Below are 19,376 nucleotides of genomic sequence, written 5' to 3'. Positions count from 1 at the left end.
GATCCAGCATTTGCACCCGAGCTGCATGTTGACAGTGGCCTCCAGAGAGTGTGTGTTACTTCATTCGTTCGCCGATTGCAGTGTTAAAGCAAATATTCGTTCTATGTTTCCGACATCCTAAATTTAAAACTCAAGATAAACATTCGATAAAAAAGGTTCAAAAACCGCGTGGAGATAAGGGCCACTTGCTGATCCGGGAGCGGCGGTACTTCTTAGGCTGTTTGTAAAGTAATTTACACAAATAACGATAGCGACGCAATCACGGAATTCGAACAGATTTCATGTGTCGCACAAATAATCGACTCAAAATGCGGCATTAACCTTGCAGGCACCGCAGACGGAAATTCATAGTTAGTGCGGCGGTATCTCAGAGCAGCAGCATCACTTCAAACGTTCACAATTAGCCACGCGCCCCCACACTCGTTGAGCGGCTGCTTTCTTACTCATCAATTAGGGGGATAAACTTCGCCGTTGCAATTCGCACTGTTTTCATGGCACAATATTTTTTCACACTTTTTCCACGAATTCCCCAGAAGCTTTGAATCAGATCAATGATCAGAGGCACTTACATTGCTCTGCTATGAACCAATGGGTTGGATAACAGTTCAACAGGATTTCAAATTTCAACGCGCGTTGCTTAACGGATGGACCTTTTGTCCCCGGCGGATGAATCGGTACTAACTTCTGACCGCCGCCGTAAGTGTGCACTTGTTCAATTGAGATCGCACATCAGCGGATACCCACACAACGATACGTACAGATATTACGCTTTTTGTCTTCAACTACTTGATAACGAGACGAGATGAGCGATGTGGCTAATTTAATCAGACAAAAGACGAAGGCTTATGAGGCGATGATATTACCTTCATTGTCACTTGTAATTTTGGCATCGAGCTGCCATTGTGTGAAGTGATGGAGGTGATAGCGAACATTTTCGCGAGGTGCCTTCAATGAGTTTGAATGATCCTTTTTTTATGCGTATGTATTTTTGGTATAGGATTTGGACAGCTAAAATTGTGCAGCTTTTTTCTTTTGATGAAAAAAATATTCATCGTATAGGATCAAATCTCATTAACTTATAGCTATTGAACTTCTTCTGTATTGGGTACTGCTGGCTTTCAACTTGTTCTAACTCAAGAACACAACTTTCATTCGAAAGCTGCGAAACCTTCCACTAAATCAATTTTCGCATTATCAAGGAAGACTACTAGGAAAAATTAGGTGTTTTTTTGGAATTTCACATTTTAGGTTTTGAGTTCAATAAATCCATCCAAAGAATAGCGTTTTCTAAAATCTTAGTCCCCATCGGCCAGGGAAGTCAAACTTGACTTAAGTTACTCGACAGATACTAGGGTAATAATATCCAAAATAACAACGAAAGTCGAATGGGTTTGCCTTGGAATCTTCCTCTGAAACACCTTCACGGTAGTCCCATGATTATAGAATTATTCAATTACCTTGCTACTTCAATAATCAATGACGATTAGGATTTTATTCAAAAAATAGTTTATGGGAATAATAATTGGACCCATTGCGAGCGATTTTGCCACTGATAGCGATAATGTGAGACTACAATTGAGGGGTTTAGAATGAAAGGGGTGTAAGTGATTTGATCGATTTCTCTACATCGACTCTCTCTTTTGGTCATAGCTTAGCTGCAAATACATTCTCAGCTGTATTTGACAATGTGGAAGATAGGTCAGAACCTCACCTATCAGATTCTATAGCAAACTTAAATTGGAACGTTTTTGCAATTGAGTTATAAACTAAAGTTGTATGAAGTTGATGAAGAGAAATCGATCGAGTCACATAAACCCCTTGCATTCTAAGCCCCTCAATTAGCAAATCATCGTACATTGCATGGAACTCGAATAGCAGATTAGCAGTAGGTATGAAATTTCTCGATTCATAATCATGAAAGCAGTAACTCAATTGTTAAATGCTTTTTTTTCTCGAAACTACACTTTTCAACTTTGCTACATTTCTCGAAGATAAATCATCCGATCGATCAGATTCCAGCTTCCCATATATACGTTTCTCCATACCATGAAGAACAAGTTTTTCAATTGAATTAAAATGTAATATTAGCAGCCCAAAAGTCATCCAATTTACGAGCGAAATTTGAAGCTTTTTCAATTCTACCATTTTGTTAAATTCAATTTTTTCGATCGAAGGCCATGGCACAAGCAGCACCATCTAGTTTCATACTGTTTTTCTTTTTGTTTCAGATACTCTGAAGTCTAGTAGTGCTACATGATTACTTTTCTTATCTTCGAGAGATTACAAAAACTAAAACTTTTGTCTGAAAATTATGTCATCTACTTATTATATGTCCACAAATATATATTTAAATTATGACCATATATATATTTTTTTTAAAGCTGATACTGCGGTTTTTTTGCTGTTTTTTTTTATCAATTCAGTATAAAAAAATCAACAAAGAGAAAATTTATGTGATTTTTAGATTTTTTTCAAGGAGAGGAACCAGTATTGATCGGATGAAGTACGGTTGATGAGGTAGAGGATGAAGGCTAAAATTTTTCATTAGGGAAGTGGTGACTTGCAGCGAATCTTCAGGAGCTTGCCAGATCATGATAGGATAACGGTTGTTATAGACTATTGATTAAAGAAAGCTACCACAGACGAGATAGGAAGGGGAGGGTGAAACATACACACATTCTGTGGTTCGTCACAAGCGAAAAGTTGCAGATTCGAAGAATATTCTAGTGATGTGAAACTTTGAAGAATGGAATCTGATATTTGATTGATATCGATCGGACGTGTCGAGAAAAAGGATTCTAAATCGAGTATTTCCGCAAGGAGAAATCGAGGAGATTTTCAGCAGTATTGAGCATATCTGAAATGGAGCCACTGGAGTCTTTGACGGTGTTCAAGTTCAGCTGTCGGTGGTCTTCGGGGCGGATATATATTTAAACAAACTTAAGCAAAGAGATGGGAATATAAGAAACACAAAAATTAAGGTCAATAGTACAGCAAAAGCCTGTTCGAAAATACTTTAAAGTTATGGTAATGAATCTGTTTCATCTGTCATCTGTTCACGCCCAACTGATTTAAATTTTTTGATGCTTACAAAAACAGAAATTTAAATCAAAAAGATAGGGAAAGCTTATTTCGTTAATTATATATTATATATATTAATCGAAGAATTGTACAAGAATTCTGTCCTAGAGCAGCAGAATAAAATTGCATTAAATTTGCAACAAAATTTGAAGATGAATCTATTGTTTGCGCAATTGCTATATGGATAAAGCTTTTGGCAATTCAGGCAATTACTTGAAGTATCGTTTGTTTCACTTCGAAAACATTCACTGCCCAAAACGAGTTGGAACACACAAAAATCTTCAACGCTAAAAATAAATTGGACATCATTCAAAGGTGCGAAATGGGTACTAAATGGACAACATTATCTAATGTTGTAAATAATCCGAATTCATTCATCATTCATTCATTCTGATATAGTTTGATTGTTTTGCTTGAGCTTGGGCGTTTCTCTGCTTATAGCGACATCTAAGCTCTCTATTACGACAAACTTTTATAGCGACAATTCTCCATAACGACGGTCTCTTGCGATGTCACTATAGAGAGCTTTCACTGTATATCTAGTAGGGGAAATGCGGTTAAAATGAACAGGGTTGGTAAATGAACCAATGCTGAAACTTTAATTTTTTAACTAGAAACCAATTGAATCGTTTGTTTGAGAAACCTTATCAACGCCACTTTTCTCAAAATAGACTTTTTGGCAGTTTTTGAAACCTTGAGAGTACCTACATTGACTATCAAAATTTCAGAAAAAGTTAATTTTACAAACCCTTTTAAATTGGGGTTTGATATATTCGTTTGTTTGAGAAACCCCATGAGTCCACGTCTCCAATTATCACCACGGGAGGCACTGCGAAAGCCATACAACTGCATGCATTGTTTGCCGATGCCGTAGATAGCATGGACACGACCTCGAAGTTTAAGTGTGGTGTTCGTCGGATAGCTGAACACAAAGAATACATAGGAAGTCATAAAAGGGGCAAGAATCAATGGAAAGCCATACAAAAATAGGAAGGGAACTACCGGTTTCGGGCTCGATGTTGCCGATGTTGCGTCCGGGTCCGACACCGTCCAGTAGATGGGCAACATCGAACCCGGAACCGGTCGACGATAAAGGTGATTTTAACCGTTTTTAATGTTTGTAAGGACTATAAGAGTTGTGTCCTAATCCCGTGTCGCGGCTCTTGAGGTGTGATAACTGACCTTACCTTGGCACTAACCTAAATTAAGTGCCTTGCTGGTTGTATCGGTTCAGAAGCAACAGGGTGTCACAGCTATCAACATGGAAACTCTTAGGAAGGTAGTAATGCATTTGAAAACCTTTGCAGGTGTTGAGAATATCAATAAAACAGTATCAGTAGATGCATTTGATCTAATCAAAGAAGATCCACTATATATAATAAATGAATCGATGCTTCGTGGCGAATGCCCTGATAGTTGGAAGAAATCTGTTGTCATACCGATTCCAAAAAATCCGAAATCGTCCAAGCCAGAAGACCGGAGACCAGTGAATATGTTGCCAATATACGAAAAGATCCTCTAAATCGTTATCAAAGACCAACTGTTGGAACATATAACGAAAAATGGAATTCTGGTGGAGGAACAGTCAGGGTTCAGGAAAACCCACTCTTGTGAAACGGCTCTCAATTTATTACTCCTGAAATGGAAACAGGCCATACAGACGAAGAAAATAGTATTGGCTGTATTTATTGACTTGAAGAGGGCTTTTGACACAATAGATCGAATGAAATTACTTAATTTGCTTTCCAATTATAATGTAACTGGACCTGTATTGAACTGGTTTGAAAGTTACCTGAACGGGCGAACACAAATCACTATTTACAGGGACAGTGAATCATCGGCGGGTCCAGTGAATCTGGGTGGACCTCAAGGAAGTATTCTGGGGCAGCAGCTTTTCTTGCTTTATATTAATGACATCAAACAGGTGCTAAATAACAGTGACGTAAACTTGTTTGCTGACGACACAGTAATATTCATTGTTGCTGAGACATTGCAAGATTAGTACGTTAACACTTTACCAACCGGCCGTCGATTATTCGACTTTTGCTCCACAGCACTTACCGACCGGTTGTCGATTAATCGACTTTCGATCTTTCTGTTAGATTTGGTTGGGTTAGGCTGACAAGTAGCAAACAGCAAGCATTTCGTATTCTTTATTCAGATAATCGGTGCTTTTCTCAAAACTTTAGCTTTAGCAAACACTTAGTAGTGTTTCGGACGATCTGCGGCTGAATGGGCGGTGAAAAGGGCATAGTATGTTCGAACCGCTACCGGTCGGTAAAGTGTTAAGATGAATCGTGAACTGCAAAACATAGACGAATGGTTGAAATGGAAAAAAACTCAAGTTAAACATTAGCAAAACAAAGTATATGGTAGTATCGATACGCAATCTTGACAGTGATAGTCTTAGTATAACTATCGATGGGAAAACGGTGGAAAGAAGGACAGCAATCAAATATCTTGGCGTTATTTTTGACGAAACGCTGCGCTTCGACGAACATATAAACTATACTATAAACAAGGCAGCTCAAAAATATGGAGTGCTTTGGAGAATTAATCGATACTTGACCTTTGAAAGTAAAATCACCATCTAGAAAGCATTGATCGCTCCACATTCCGATTATTGTGAATCTGTGCTATTTCTCGCAAATAAGAGGCAAATGAAAAGAATGTAAATTGTTCAAAACAAGGTCATGCGCTTGATATTGAGATGTGATCGACTAACTCCACGAAGATTTATGCTTGAATGCCTACAATGGACAATGGTCAGTGGGACAGCGTATCAAATATTGCACACTTACGTACATATATGAGATGATTAGCGGCATGACACCAAACTACTTACAAAAGACGATAACGTATGGAAGAGATATGTACCGATATAACACAAGGCAAGCAAGTGACCTCAGAACCTATAATTTTCGAATGTCATGTACCCAAAACTCACTGTTTTTCAAAGGATATCGCTTGTATAACACATTACCAAATGAAGCAAAGACAACAACAAGCCTCCGAATATTCCGTAGTAGGGTAAATGATCTTGGTTTGTCCAGTCGAAAATACTTTTTTGCCAGTTTTTTGAATGCTCTAATTCAGCGCTCCTGTGTCAAATAAGGCCTTCGAATGTTTCGAAACATATAAATGAAATTGCCTTTTACATGATTTATAGTAGTTTGATAGTATATTTTTACGAAATCACATGTTTAAAGGATTATAAAATACACCTTCTATTTGTGTCAATGCGCCCCTCATTCGAGCTAACTTTTAATCGATCACCAGATGATTATTTGGCACGTATTCAGACCTTTTCTGGATTTCTGGACAACACTTATAAATATTGTAAACATCATGCTTGCTCACCATTTGTATCGGATTTACATAGCTAAACCATTAAATTAACGCATTTTGAGGAACTCAATTCTGATCATGAGTTGTCCAATTCAATAATGTTGTTTTGTCCACATGATTTCTATGGCAACCGCTTGGCGCGCTGCAGTTTGTTTATATGTGTTTATGGTGTGCTTCGCGCATAGCAGAAGTATGGTTTTTCTGTGTTGATTGTGTTGAGGTGAACACTTCTAAAATGCCCAAGGCAATATTCTGAAGAAAGCCTTAATTATGAATGAATCAATATGATGACAGTAAACTCAAGCAATGATAAATGCAACATCTAATTGTGAATTCGAATGTTTTCATTCAAAAATGGAGATTTCTAAAACCGGACAAACCATGATCATTTTTTTGGGCAAACCATGATCAGAGGTGGTCAAACCATGATCATAATTCTTCTTTAAGGTAAATCGTTAAAAAACATAAAAATTTGAATAATTTCAACACCTTATGGTAGTATTAGCAACTAGAGACTTGGGGCTTTTCAACAAACCCAAACTCGTATCGATTATGTGTGATTTTCATGAAGAAAAATCGATTTGCATTTACTAGTTGCGTAAAAACACCCCAAATTGGACAAACCAAGATCATTTACCCTATTTGTGAAAAGTTTTTGAAGCATGATTTAGATTTTTGACTCTGCAAATAATTAATGTTAGTATGTAAGATGACAAAGTTTTAACGGATATTTGTATTTTCTTATCTTTAGACTATAATGATGATGGTTATTTTTTTTCCTTTACCTGTAGACAACAACTTAAACAATACTTGGGAAATCTTCAATAGCTTGAGCCCGTGCGCGTTATCAAACATAGATAACTTGAGACAGAAAGTATGCAAAAAAAAACTTTTTTTAATGAAAGTGTTCAAATGGATTTAATGTGGAAACCTGAGGTAAGCTAGGGATAGCTCAATCGGAATACTTGTAAAGTCATCTTCTCAACAGATATTCATATCAAGACTTTTCTGTGTTGTGGCATCTCATTGCAGATTCAGGTTGACACGTTTATACCCCAGGTTGAATGAAAGGCCTGAAGTGTCGGCTGGAATTAGGCTTAAGTTTGCTCAGCTGTCTGGTCTCGAAAACGATTAACAGACCGTTGTCGGATATCCAGTGAAGCGGGAATTCCTTTGTAAAATCAAGACTAATGCTGACATAGGTATTGGGTTCAATTCCTGATCGGTCAAGTATTTTTTCGGGTTGGAAATTTTTTTGACATGCCTTGGGATATGTAAAGTAATGGGCCTGAAGTATTGGCTGGAATTAGGCTTGGGTTTGCTCAGCTAGTAGAACTTGGAAACAATCGCAATTGCAGGCCGTGGCCGGGGATATGATAAAGCGGGATTTCCCTTGTAAATTCATGGCTAATACTGACATAGGCATTGGGTTCAATTCCGGGTTGGAAATTTCTTCGAAATTGTCTGCCATGGAATGAATACTTTAGATAAAGGCCTAAATTGTTCTTTTGATAAGTAATCTATGTCTGCGGGATAACCAGTCCGTTTTCTTTTCAATTTAATGTGCTCACTGGTTAGTATGATGTAATAAAGAAATACACTAACTCGATTATTATCAATAAGATAACTCGTCCTGCTCAAACCTTTGTAGGGGAATGAGGTGGGACCATCATCATTATTTTTAAATTTAAAGTTCGAATTTCAATGAATATTTTGAAACTTTAGGACAATACTCAAAGTGTTACATATGGGGTTTTGAAAACTTCGAAAAATTGCCAAAATGGCGGCCATTTTTGTTAAAAATAAGTTATTTTTTATGAAAAATCGCTGTTTAGAAGTTCATAAAAATCGAAAAAATGAAATATCAAAGAACGGCTATGTGATGCTTCAGATAATTTATTTTTACCTTTTTTTTATCCCATTTTTTTATTTCAGGCTCATTAGCATTTTAGCTGTAACAGAGCCGAATTTTAATCGTATACATGTCACATGGTTATCATATCTATAATTAGCACATTACACAGTTGCCATTTTTCGGCGTAAGAGTATTCCTTCTGTTCTTCCATTATCCAGTTAAACCACCGGACAGCGGAGACAGTTAATATGATCATTTTTGAGTTATTAATAGAACATCAGCCCGATGTGTTTTGCAGAGCAGAGCAGAGCAGAACAGTTGTATGGATGAATCGATCTTATTTCGACCGTGGATCGATCTCCATCGCTGAAGATTGTTGCGTGGACGTAGTTTTCCTGTAACAACACACAGATGGTCAATGTGGGCCCTGAGTACAATGTTGGTGGTTGACGAGAGAATCGACGAAAGCATCCAACTTTTTTCAGCATGTGAAAACAGCTTCTTCAATCAATGTGTTGGTCTCGCATCATACGATACCACTCAGTAAGTGAGCGAATCCAAACATGTGGTAGACAAGTTCATTCTGTCTCGTAAGTAGAAAGAACAGCAGCTCTGTCGACTAATGATTCACTACTCTCCATCGATCGGATTTGTGTGTGGATGAGACAGAGAAGGATCGCCAAACGATAATTTTCCCGTGATTGCACTCATTTGAACAATTATCATACCGACAGCAAGCATTTTAGGGGCAAATGCAGCAAATGTCTGTATATTGTGATGCATACCGTACAAATATTTATAAGCAGGGAACAAAGCTGCGATTTTTATTCGATCAGTTGTTTTTGAATGTCCCCTACTTATTCTTAAAATTTATCAGGTGTAATACATGTTTTAGATTAATGTGGGCTAATTGTATATGCGATAAAAGATGTGATGTTTTGTAAATGCTTGTGGTACAGTAGTTTGCATAGCAACATAAAGGACATTGGAAAACCGCCAGCAAGTAACTTTTAACGACAAAAAAAAAATAGGACGACACGGCTAACGTAAAGAAGAAAACATCGAATAAAAAAGTCTGGTACATGCGAATATACACACAGATGTGATATGAAATTGATAGCAAGAATTTTTCTGTTATCCGGATGGTCAATATTTACCAGTTTTTGCATGGAGTATAGCGCTCCACCAATCGATGGAAAATAAATACGATACAGTAATCTTCCGAATATACTTAGAATATATTTAGTTTTTGCGGAATGTTTCTTCAGAAAAGAAATGAAGTTCCAATGTAAATCCGAAAGAACTTTTCACACCATCGAATAACGTTACGTTCCAGATTGTATCCATTACTTCTCCCAACAAAACGTTTTTAACCCTAATATACTCGCGCAAATGGTCTTGACCTGGACCGACAATCAATAATTTTGTTTTAAAGAAGATGAATTAAATAACTTTAAAAACTGAGTGAAGGCGAAGAACACATATTAATAGATTAAAGGGTGTGTCACATCAAATTGCATCACGGAAAAAACGCTGTAGAAACTCGCCCAGTAGACCGATACTTTTGAAAATTTTAGGCAGTAAAATAAAAACTATTAAACAACTTTTGGCATTTTCTTTTTATTCATACTTCGAGCCCAAGCCCGTATGCTCGCACCTTCCTCTTTACCCCGTCCATAAGTTTCTGTACAACGTCAGGTTGTAGTTTTTTTTTTAACAGAAATCCATTTTCTCTTGAAGTCCGCCTCCGATTTGACAACTTTTGGGTTCTTCCGGAGAGCCTGCTTCATAATCGCCCAATATTTCTCTATTGGGCGAAGCTCCGGCGCGTTGGGCGGGTTCATTTCCTTTGGCACGAATGTGACCCCGTTGGCTTCGTACCACTCCAACACGTCCTTTGAATAGTGGCACGAAGCGAGATCCGGCCAGAAGATGGTCGGGCCCTCGTGCTGCTTCAATAGTGGTAGTAAGCGCTTCTGTAGGCACTCCTTAAGGTAAACCTGCCCGTTTACCGTGCCGGTCATCACGAAGGAGGCGCACCGTTTTCCGCAAGAGCAGATCTCTTGCCACACCATGTACTTTTTGGCAAACTTGGATAGTTTCTGCTTGCGAATCTCCTCCGGAACGCTGAATTTGTCCTTTGCGGAGAAGAACAACAGGCCCGGCAGCTGACGAAAGTCCGCTTTGACGTAGGTTTCGTCGTACATTACCAGGCAATGCGGCTTCGTCAGCATTTCGGTGTACAGCTTCCGGGCTCGCGTCTTCCCCACCATGTTTGCCTTTCGTCGCGGTTAGGAGCCTTCTGAACCTTGTATGTACGCAGGCCCTCCCGCTGCTTGGTCCGCTGGACGAATTAACTTGACAAATTCAGCTTATTGGCGACATCCCGGACCGAACTTCTCGGATCACGTCTAAACTGCTTAACTACGCGCTTGTGATCTTTTTCACTGACGGAGCATCCATTTTTGCCGTTCTTCACCTTCCGGTCGATGGTTAGGCTCTCGAAGTATCGTTTTAGTACTCTGCTGACCGTGGATTGGACGATTCCCAGCATCTTACCGATGTCCCGATGTGACAACTCCGGATTCTCGAAATGAGTGCGCAGGATTAATTCACGACGCTCTTTTTCGTTCGACGACATTTTTCCAAATTTACGAATAATTTACAGTGAAACATGGCCGACGTGATCTATACACTCTTATCTGATTATAAGCGAAAGCTGAAGATATAATTCCTAAAAATTAAATTTCTACAGAGTTTTTTCCGTGATGCAATTTGATGTGACACACCCTTTATCACGTTTTCTGCAATGAATATTGAACAGATTTTCTTCTGTTAAGAACTTAATAACAGAAAAGGTTACAATTATGGTTTTTGGGGATACAGCGCGGACTCGATTATATACAGTTTCTGATTTCTTTTCACTATATATAATCGAATCCTGTTTATACGGTGCGGACTCGATTATATACATTTTCTGATTTCTTTTCACTATAAATAATCGAATCCTGTATATAACGGAACCAAAAAAAATAATTTTTTATTCGTTTTTTTTGGCATGTATTTTTCTTTTTTTTTTTGAATATAAAAGAGGAATTTGATTTTTGATTCATCCCCTCAAAGTCAGAAAATACCTTTCTCACATGAAAAAAAATTATCCAGATTCTCTCAGAGGGTGATAGATGATCATATTTGATGGAAAAAATCCTTCTACGCATATGTTCGAATTTCAACAATGACAGAGTTATAGAACTTTTTATTTGTTTCGGACTCTGTTGCCTCGAACTGGCTCTACATTACAAAGTACGCTACGGAAGACGATTCTGTTACTTTCATTTGAAAGATGAGAAAATTTGATACAGGATATTGTAGTGGAACATCTAAATTAATGGATTTTAATAACATTTTGGAAGTGAAAAACTTAAAAGTTAGTAATTGTTAATGTATTATTATTAATGTAATCCTGATTTTTTTATTAAACTGGATTGTTTCTATCAATCAAATTGAAGCTCTCTAACCGATCTACAATTTGTTCTTTGACACCCAACTTCTATCTATCTTAATCTGGCTGCAATATCGATATAATTAATTCTTGGTGAAAATTCAAGCAAAATCTTCAAAAATCACGATTTTTACCCTACTGTATATGAATTAGTCACTTAAATTACACATTAACGTTTAAAGGTTACATTTCTTCTTGAAATAAGTCATATTTGAAACATAAAAAAAATATTCTTTTTTTTCAAACTGTATATAATCGAGTCCAAAATTGTATATAATCGAATCACATATAATTGAGTCTGTATATAATCGAGTCCGACCTGTATATTGAAATAATTTTAATATAAGTTAAGGAAGAGTAAGTACAGGTCGGACTCGATTATCCGGAATTTTAGACTCGATCATCCGCAGTATTTTGGTTTTGATTTTTTTTTTCATCCAAAATTTTGAATTTGTTAATATACTTTATAAATATGGTTATTTGAACAAATTTGTACGAAGCTAGAGAGAGGAGAGAGCTGGAAAAGGGGTTGGTCTATACAACTAGTTTCGATTATCTGCAGTAAATGTATATACGTTGGAAATTCCAAATTTAAATGAATACATCGATTTAATATTTAAACATACCTAATATGATAATTTAATGAAACATGGATGTAGTTAGGATGAGCAGTGTCTGTTTAGTATATTCGGTTATCCACAGTGCATCATATGATCTTTCGAATAATCATGGATGTAGTAAGGAAAAGGAAAAGTTGGGGTAGGAGTGTTGAGATTGTTGCAAAGAATACAAAATAAGTGATAAATCTTTGAATCTGCTTTGATAGTCCTTTGATTTATTGGATTCTCAAAAGATGTCTATTTAGCATTTTCTTATGTTACGATATTATCGCAGAATATATTTAATTTAATTTAATTTTTTTCTTGCAAATTATTATTTATTTTGGTTTAAAAATAAATTCATGAGTAACGATGTGCATTAGAGTGCCAATGAGAATGGTCATCTCAAATTTACGAATGGGACTTCCTGAAAAAAAATGATTACCTCGAAAAAATACACTATACAACATTTTAGCTTATTCAGACTTTACTTACTATTGTCGTAAAGACGCCAAAGTTTGAGTCTTCCGAAAACCATAAAATCACCGTTCATGCGTTCATGCGTTCTTTTACAGCCGACAACGGGATATCGACATTTTCCTTGACTTCACAATGGAATCAGTCGGTACCTCGTCCCAAGCCTCGGCCACCCAAAACATAGCATCCCTTATGTTGATTCGCTTAACCATCTCATCGAACTCTACTTGGCTCCTGGATACCAAGCTTTTGCTTGTATTTGGACTTAATCATTTGAATAATATATATATAAAAGTCCGCATTTGACAATTTGTATTATAATAAATATTGTACAAGCAAAACTCGAAGTATTTATAGATTGTGTTTCGAAGGTTATATATAGTTACTATTTGGTAAGCAAACTGAACCCTATTGGCTTTCCTTTTAGAAGTTATAAGACGACAACTGTTAGGTGCGCACCTGCGAGCATTAGCACATCGAAAAGTTATATTTTCATCGCATCGCAATTTTGCCTTGCGATTCAATTCTTTTCTGAGAGCGACACCGCGATTTGCGATTCGATCCAAAGCTCCGAGGCTAAGCACCCAATCCGATCAGGATACGAAAGTAAAGCGACGGTAGAAACTAACGAACGAATCATAAAATGATACAAGCAAGCATCGATGAACACGCGCACAGATACCAAACGATGACTCTCACGCTGTGTTCATTCAGTGTTTTCGTTGACACGTTAGTTTTCTGCACGGCTTACAGAGACAAGGCTAGTTCTTTAGCAAGTAAACATTTTTTTTGATGACGTCATCCGAATTGTCAGTGTAAACAGTCGCCAGTTGTATTTTGTTCAGAGCTGCATTTTTTCATCAATGTCACTGACAACTGACGAGCCACGTTAGTCACATCCTACTGACAAAAATGTTGGTCAAATGGTGACTGACGGAGTACGATGCAACAATTTGCCTGTTACTGAGCTTCGTCAATACATTTTGACCGACCAAGTAGGCGGTAAAATTGTCAGCATCGAATTGATGATTGTCGGAGACTGCATTCTATTCTCATCGAGCAAAGGTTCGATTTTAGTTCCGGTTGTTGTACCCGGTATTTACTGAAGTTTGTATACTATGTCGAAAACGCGATAACGTGTAAGAATGGTATTCAGGTAGCCCAACGTAAACAAATGCACCCTGGTAAACGTGTAAACTTCCATTACATCAAGTGACATAGTATTTCCCGTCTTGACGATCATATGGTACTGACCTGCAACATGCTTTGGTCGTCAACACACTCTGACAAACTATTTAGTATCGAAGAATGAGGAATTTGTTTTGTCGGTTTATATTTTGTTGTACGTCGTTTGGTGGTAATGTTGCAATGGTCGTCATAGTAGCTCAAATATATGCAGTGACAATGACAAATTGCAGCTCTGATTTTGTTTTCCGACTTACGCGTAAATGTTCCTGAAATGGAAAATCGAAAATGGTTCAATGCGCTGTGAGCGGGTGTATAAATTATGAAAATTATCGGGCCAAAAAAGAGATTCTTTCGCTTTCCGAAAAACCGAGAATTATGTTCTTTGTGGATAAATGTTTTATCAAATTATTCATGGTGTTAAATATAATCAACTATATTATCAACGCACAAAATTACATAGCACGAAAAATAAAAAATAAGAACACATTGTTTACTTCAACGACTCAGATGACGTCACTAAAAAATGACTGATCCGGAGTAGCTAGCCTTGTCTCTGTAAGCCGTGAGTTTTCTGCACGGCCCGATAATGTCATTTTCATAATTTATACACCCGCTCACAGTGCATTGAACCATTTTCGATTTTTCATTTCAGGAACATTTACGCGTAAGTCGGAAAACAAAATACAACTGGCGACTGTTTACACTGACAATTCGGATGACGTCATCAAAAAAAATGTTTACTCGCTAAAGAACTAGCCTTGTCTCTGTAAGCCGTGAGTTTTCTGTTTCATGAGTGATTTAAAACATATTATTGTGTGCGTTGAATGAATCAAATAAGAGAATGTAACGAGCGCTCGTTGATACGATTGGAACCATCCTTGCCTGAGTATTTTTACATGTTGATAAAAAAATCACCTACATCGGTCGAGTAGATAGATATCGATACCACCAGCTAAAACCATGGTTTCGAGAAAAACTCGTTTAAAAATTCATACATCAAAACTATATCCCTTGAGATGACAATATAGTTCCAGAACAGGGTCTACCTCAAGAGATTTTCCGAGACATTTAAATTATTAGACCTGATCTCTTAGACAAAACATCAGTTTGCCGAGAGTTCAAATGAGAGGTGATCAGATATTTTGTTTGATTTCAGCGATTCGAAATTACTTAGTTTGTTTTGGGCCAAATGGCAAAATGGATGCAATGATATGTTTTCTAAAACTGATACATCTTATCACATGTTGCTTTTCTATGGGAGAAATATGACACCCCGAACAAAACAAAAATCTATTTTTTTTCTATTAATGAATAATTCATTATTTTCATTTTTTATAGTAAATATCGTTCTATATCTTGAACAGCACTTAGTTAGGCCGTAATATTCTTCGAAAAACGGAAATTGTGGATGCAGTAAATTGGCATATTCCTTAGGGTGTTTATTTTAACCGCTACATGCTTGAATTTGTTTTCCACAATCAATTAATCAAATCAGCCAAATAAGAAATAAGTGACGTACATATTTTGAACAATTAAACCGTCATGCGAAAGCTAATTATAAAAATGGCACAATCACCTTTACCCGATAAGAGTCAGCTGACATCGAATCAAACTAGTGCATTCAACAACAGGTTTGCGATAAAATAAATGCAGCGAGTAGCACTGCAGCTTCGAATGAGGTCCGCATAGCTAAGCTTAGCAACGCGATAAGATAGGGCCCAAATTAAATCAGTCCGAATTCGGTCACATTGTTCCGAAGTGCGCACATCGGGATTTGGGTCAAAACCGATCCCCTCCGCCAAATATTGGTGCGACTGGGCGAAAACGACATTAAATTTTGATTCCCAAAGTGTGCCCAGCAATGGCGATACGGAATACGGACTCTGCTCCGATTTCGCTGGCCATCGTTGCAAAATCGCAAATCGCAAAATCGCGGTTTTACCGCATAAAGAGTGATGCTGTTTATGATGCTGATTTGAGTTCATTACCTCGCGCGGCAAGCGGGGAAACAATAATTGGGCAATTTGTTTCAATTGGCGAAATGCACTGTGGTGACGTGAATGTGAGTGTCCACGATGGCTAGTGTAAGTGAGTGTGTGAGTGGGTGTTTTCATCACATGGATAAAATATAATTCGATCTGTCCGTGACAATGCGGATAAAAAGAATTGATAATGACCGACAAGTTTGCCGAAAGCGATAAAATTCGTGTGATTTCTTTCCGAAATCGCAAATTCATCTTTGATGGAAAAAGCCCCCAAAAACATCCAACGTTATTGCAAAATGTTTGCCCTGGATAATTTATCTCCCCTTACAATGAAATTCAATTAACCTGTTTTTGGTAGAGACTGAAAAAAACATATACAAATCGGTTGAATCCCTAGTTTACAATTACAGCTTAAACGGATAACTTTTCCGCTACTGAAAAAGCAAACAAATTTAGCCTTTCGACCGGTTGCTCCACTAACTCCTCTCTACGGTATCATCTCGAATTGTTACACACCTCCCAATTCACATTCGCACACAGTCCCAACCAACTATTCTCGAATTGCGAAATTACCCAAGCTTCACCTCTGCGGAGCGCATTTTCCTCTTCTGTTGACAACCGCTAGTCGCAATTGCTGTTGTTGTTTTTACTGCCGCTTTTCCCCCCGGGGGAGGGGAGGTCAAAGTTTTATCGCATTCCGCTTCACCGAGTGGAAAGTTGGAAAAAGGGAAACGAGCGCACGCTGGCCAAGTGAAAATGCCGCCACCTCCCGCACTGAAGTGCTTCGGGATCGGAAGAAAATTGTAATTATCCTTCTGGCTGCTGCTGTTGGTTGGCACTTCGCCGCCATCTCAGAGAGCCTCAAGAGTTTTCTCCTTTTTCTTGGGTTTGCTGCTGCTGCTGCTCCTGCTGCTTTTGGTGAGATTGTTATTCTGGGTTGAAGCTTGGGGGTTACCGATCCGAAGTATTCGTTGAGTATAGTTGAAACGTTATTGTTGCTAGTATTGAAGCTGTTTCGAAGCAATGTCATCAGCAACAGATCCGGGCGCTACCTGGGGTGATATGGAAGGATCTGATTTTTCACACTCGCAGTCGCAAAATCACAACAAAATTGCATTTTCTTTTGAAACATTGAACGATTTTCGAAGAGCGAAATACATTGATACCAATCGAGATATACGCTGTCATGTTCTGAATTGAATCCACTCACAAAAAACTTCTCCCCAAGTGAAGAGAACTTATTCTTGAACCGGTTCACTCCGGTGCACGTGAAGCAGTAGCAGCAGCCCCAAGTTCACATTCTCAGCCAGTCACAACTCAGTCATACAATATTGACTTCTTGAGGACGATGTTTTGTAGTGTCGTTTATGCGTTTTATTTAATATGCACAATTACCGCTCGTTAAGGCGAACGTTTATCCAATGATTCAGCGATCATCGTCCAGAACTGTGAACGTTTCGTTCAAGCGTAGCGAAGAACTATTCACATCTTCGTGGTTCAGTTGCTGTAATAAGCTTGGTCGTTTTATGTATAAACAATATATTTGATACTACAAATTGAAAATTATCCTCACAATTTCATTTACACAAAATCCATTGATTTTGACGTAGGATTACGTCTTTCGGGAACATAATGGGGTACAAATTGAAAATCGAAAATCGAGCACAACGTGAAAATTGTCCAATTTCAAACGCTTATTGCTCAGTTATTTCATGATGGATTGATGAAATTTTTGCTTCAATTGATTTCGGCACTCCATTATTTCGAAGAAAATAATATATGTCATGAAACTAACTATTGAACAATTCAAAAAATTCAAACCCTATCCTAACGGAAATACCCACTTCTGATTGGTCCCTAAGGCAAGGCGCAAATTGAGACGCATATAGCGCGAGTAACTTGGCGCGATATAGCGCCTGTTTTTGTGGCTAATGAAAACAGATAGAACGGCGCAAATTGGCCAGATGACGCAAGATGGTGGAGCGCTCGTGAGACACGACTCGCGCGACGCTGTGACTGAGCCACAGTTTCTCGTGCTGGTCATGCCTGTTGTGATAGTTGTGTTGGTGAACAGTCATATAGCGCCGTGGGTTTGGCACTGTATGGCTGTACTGGTCGGGTGATTGTGTTAGTAAATAAATATATCGCGCAACTCTGTGTTAATCAGTCATTGTATGCGAGTGGCATGTTATTTACACCAAACTGCGACTCAATATGCGCTCCACCACTCTACGTTTGTGGCACGTATGAGTCGTGTTGGTAGTTTCGCGTTCGCTTACGAGCGCTATACGCTTCTCAATTTGCGCTTAGCCTAACAGAGACATCAAAACCAAGCTGCCTGGGGAAATCGGCATTACAAATACATAAAAGTAGGGGGAGCTTTTGCTCCCACCGGAATGTGTTCCCTAACAGAGACATCAAAACCAAGCTGCCTGGGGGAAATCGTCATTGCAAATATATGAAAGTCGGGGGCATTTTTATATTGCAAGTGAGGTGAGTGATACGATTCATTCTTGCAAATAAAATTTAAATTTGGAACTTTAATGTTGGTTGCTTCGTGAAATTTCATATCAATGACCGATCTTGTATTGTGAAAAATTCAGCACAAGTGTAAGTGTAAAATTGTATATGGTAGCAGTTGTGTTAAAAATGACTTGATATATGGAACGATTTATTTCAATTTTCATAAACAAGCACACCAAGGTGCGTTCCCGCTCTAGAACGGGTTGTTTGGTTTAAGTTGTCTGTTTTGTTGTGTTCATTTTCACCCAATGAATGTTTGTACGGCGAGAAAAATTGGAAAAATGAAGAAATATTAGAAAAAGTGATTTCCCATATACTCTACATATATTATTAGGTGTTGTTAGTCCAATTAAAATTCGCATTGGGTTGAATAAACACTCAGAAAGTAAAAATTATAAAAGAAAATTAACTTTTCCATTTCAAATATGTTTTCTGTATATTGAAGTAACATGTTTGTACTGACGAGAAAAATTGATAATTGTGATCGGTATTGGTGATTATCTTATATTACATTGGTGAGTTTTTTTACTTTATTTTATCTATACATAATACAGGAGGCATCTCGTCTAGGATCACAGAGGGCGGTTTTCATCATATCTCGTTCCACTTCGGTATCTTTTATCTGATACGCACCATCAAACGACTGTTTACCATCCTTCTGTCGTCATCACTCGGTAAACACTGGTGAAGTAAACAAACAATACCCAACAACCAAACAAAACGGCCCATTTCAAAGAGTTTAACGATGTAATTCTTCAAACATATCCAAAATCAAATCAACGGAATCCTACGTTAACTATGCGGTTGTGTCTCGAACA

At 37.9% G+C, this 19,376-nt stretch overlaps 1 protein-coding gene across 5 annotated transcripts in view; it reads right to left on the bottom strand.

Moving 5' to 3' along the window:
* LOC129765222 (axotactin) overlaps window positions 1-19,376 on the bottom strand; it is a 186,424-nt gene that overhangs the window by 157,282 nt on the left and 9,766 nt on the right. For 4 of the 5 annotated variants that reach the window (XM_055765290.1, XM_055765292.1, XM_055765295.1 and 1 more), the window contains exon 1: window positions 570-678. The exons of the other annotated variant lie outside the window; for it this stretch is intronic. The gene's annotated coding sequence lies outside the window, so the exon portion shown is untranslated. Of the gene's footprint in view, window positions 1-569; window positions 679-19,376 lie in introns of those variants that run through there. 5 annotated transcript variants of the gene reach the window in all.

The sequence above is a fragment of the Toxorhynchites rutilus genome, chromosome 2 (genome assembly GCF_029784135.1).
Source record: "Toxorhynchites rutilus septentrionalis strain SRP chromosome 2, ASM2978413v1, whole genome shotgun sequence".
Taxonomy (NCBI): domain Eukaryota; kingdom Metazoa; phylum Arthropoda; class Insecta; order Diptera; family Culicidae; genus Toxorhynchites; species Toxorhynchites rutilus.
The sequence above is the reverse complement of the archived record's forward strand: the minus strand, read 5'-3'. Positions and strand labels throughout refer to the sequence as shown.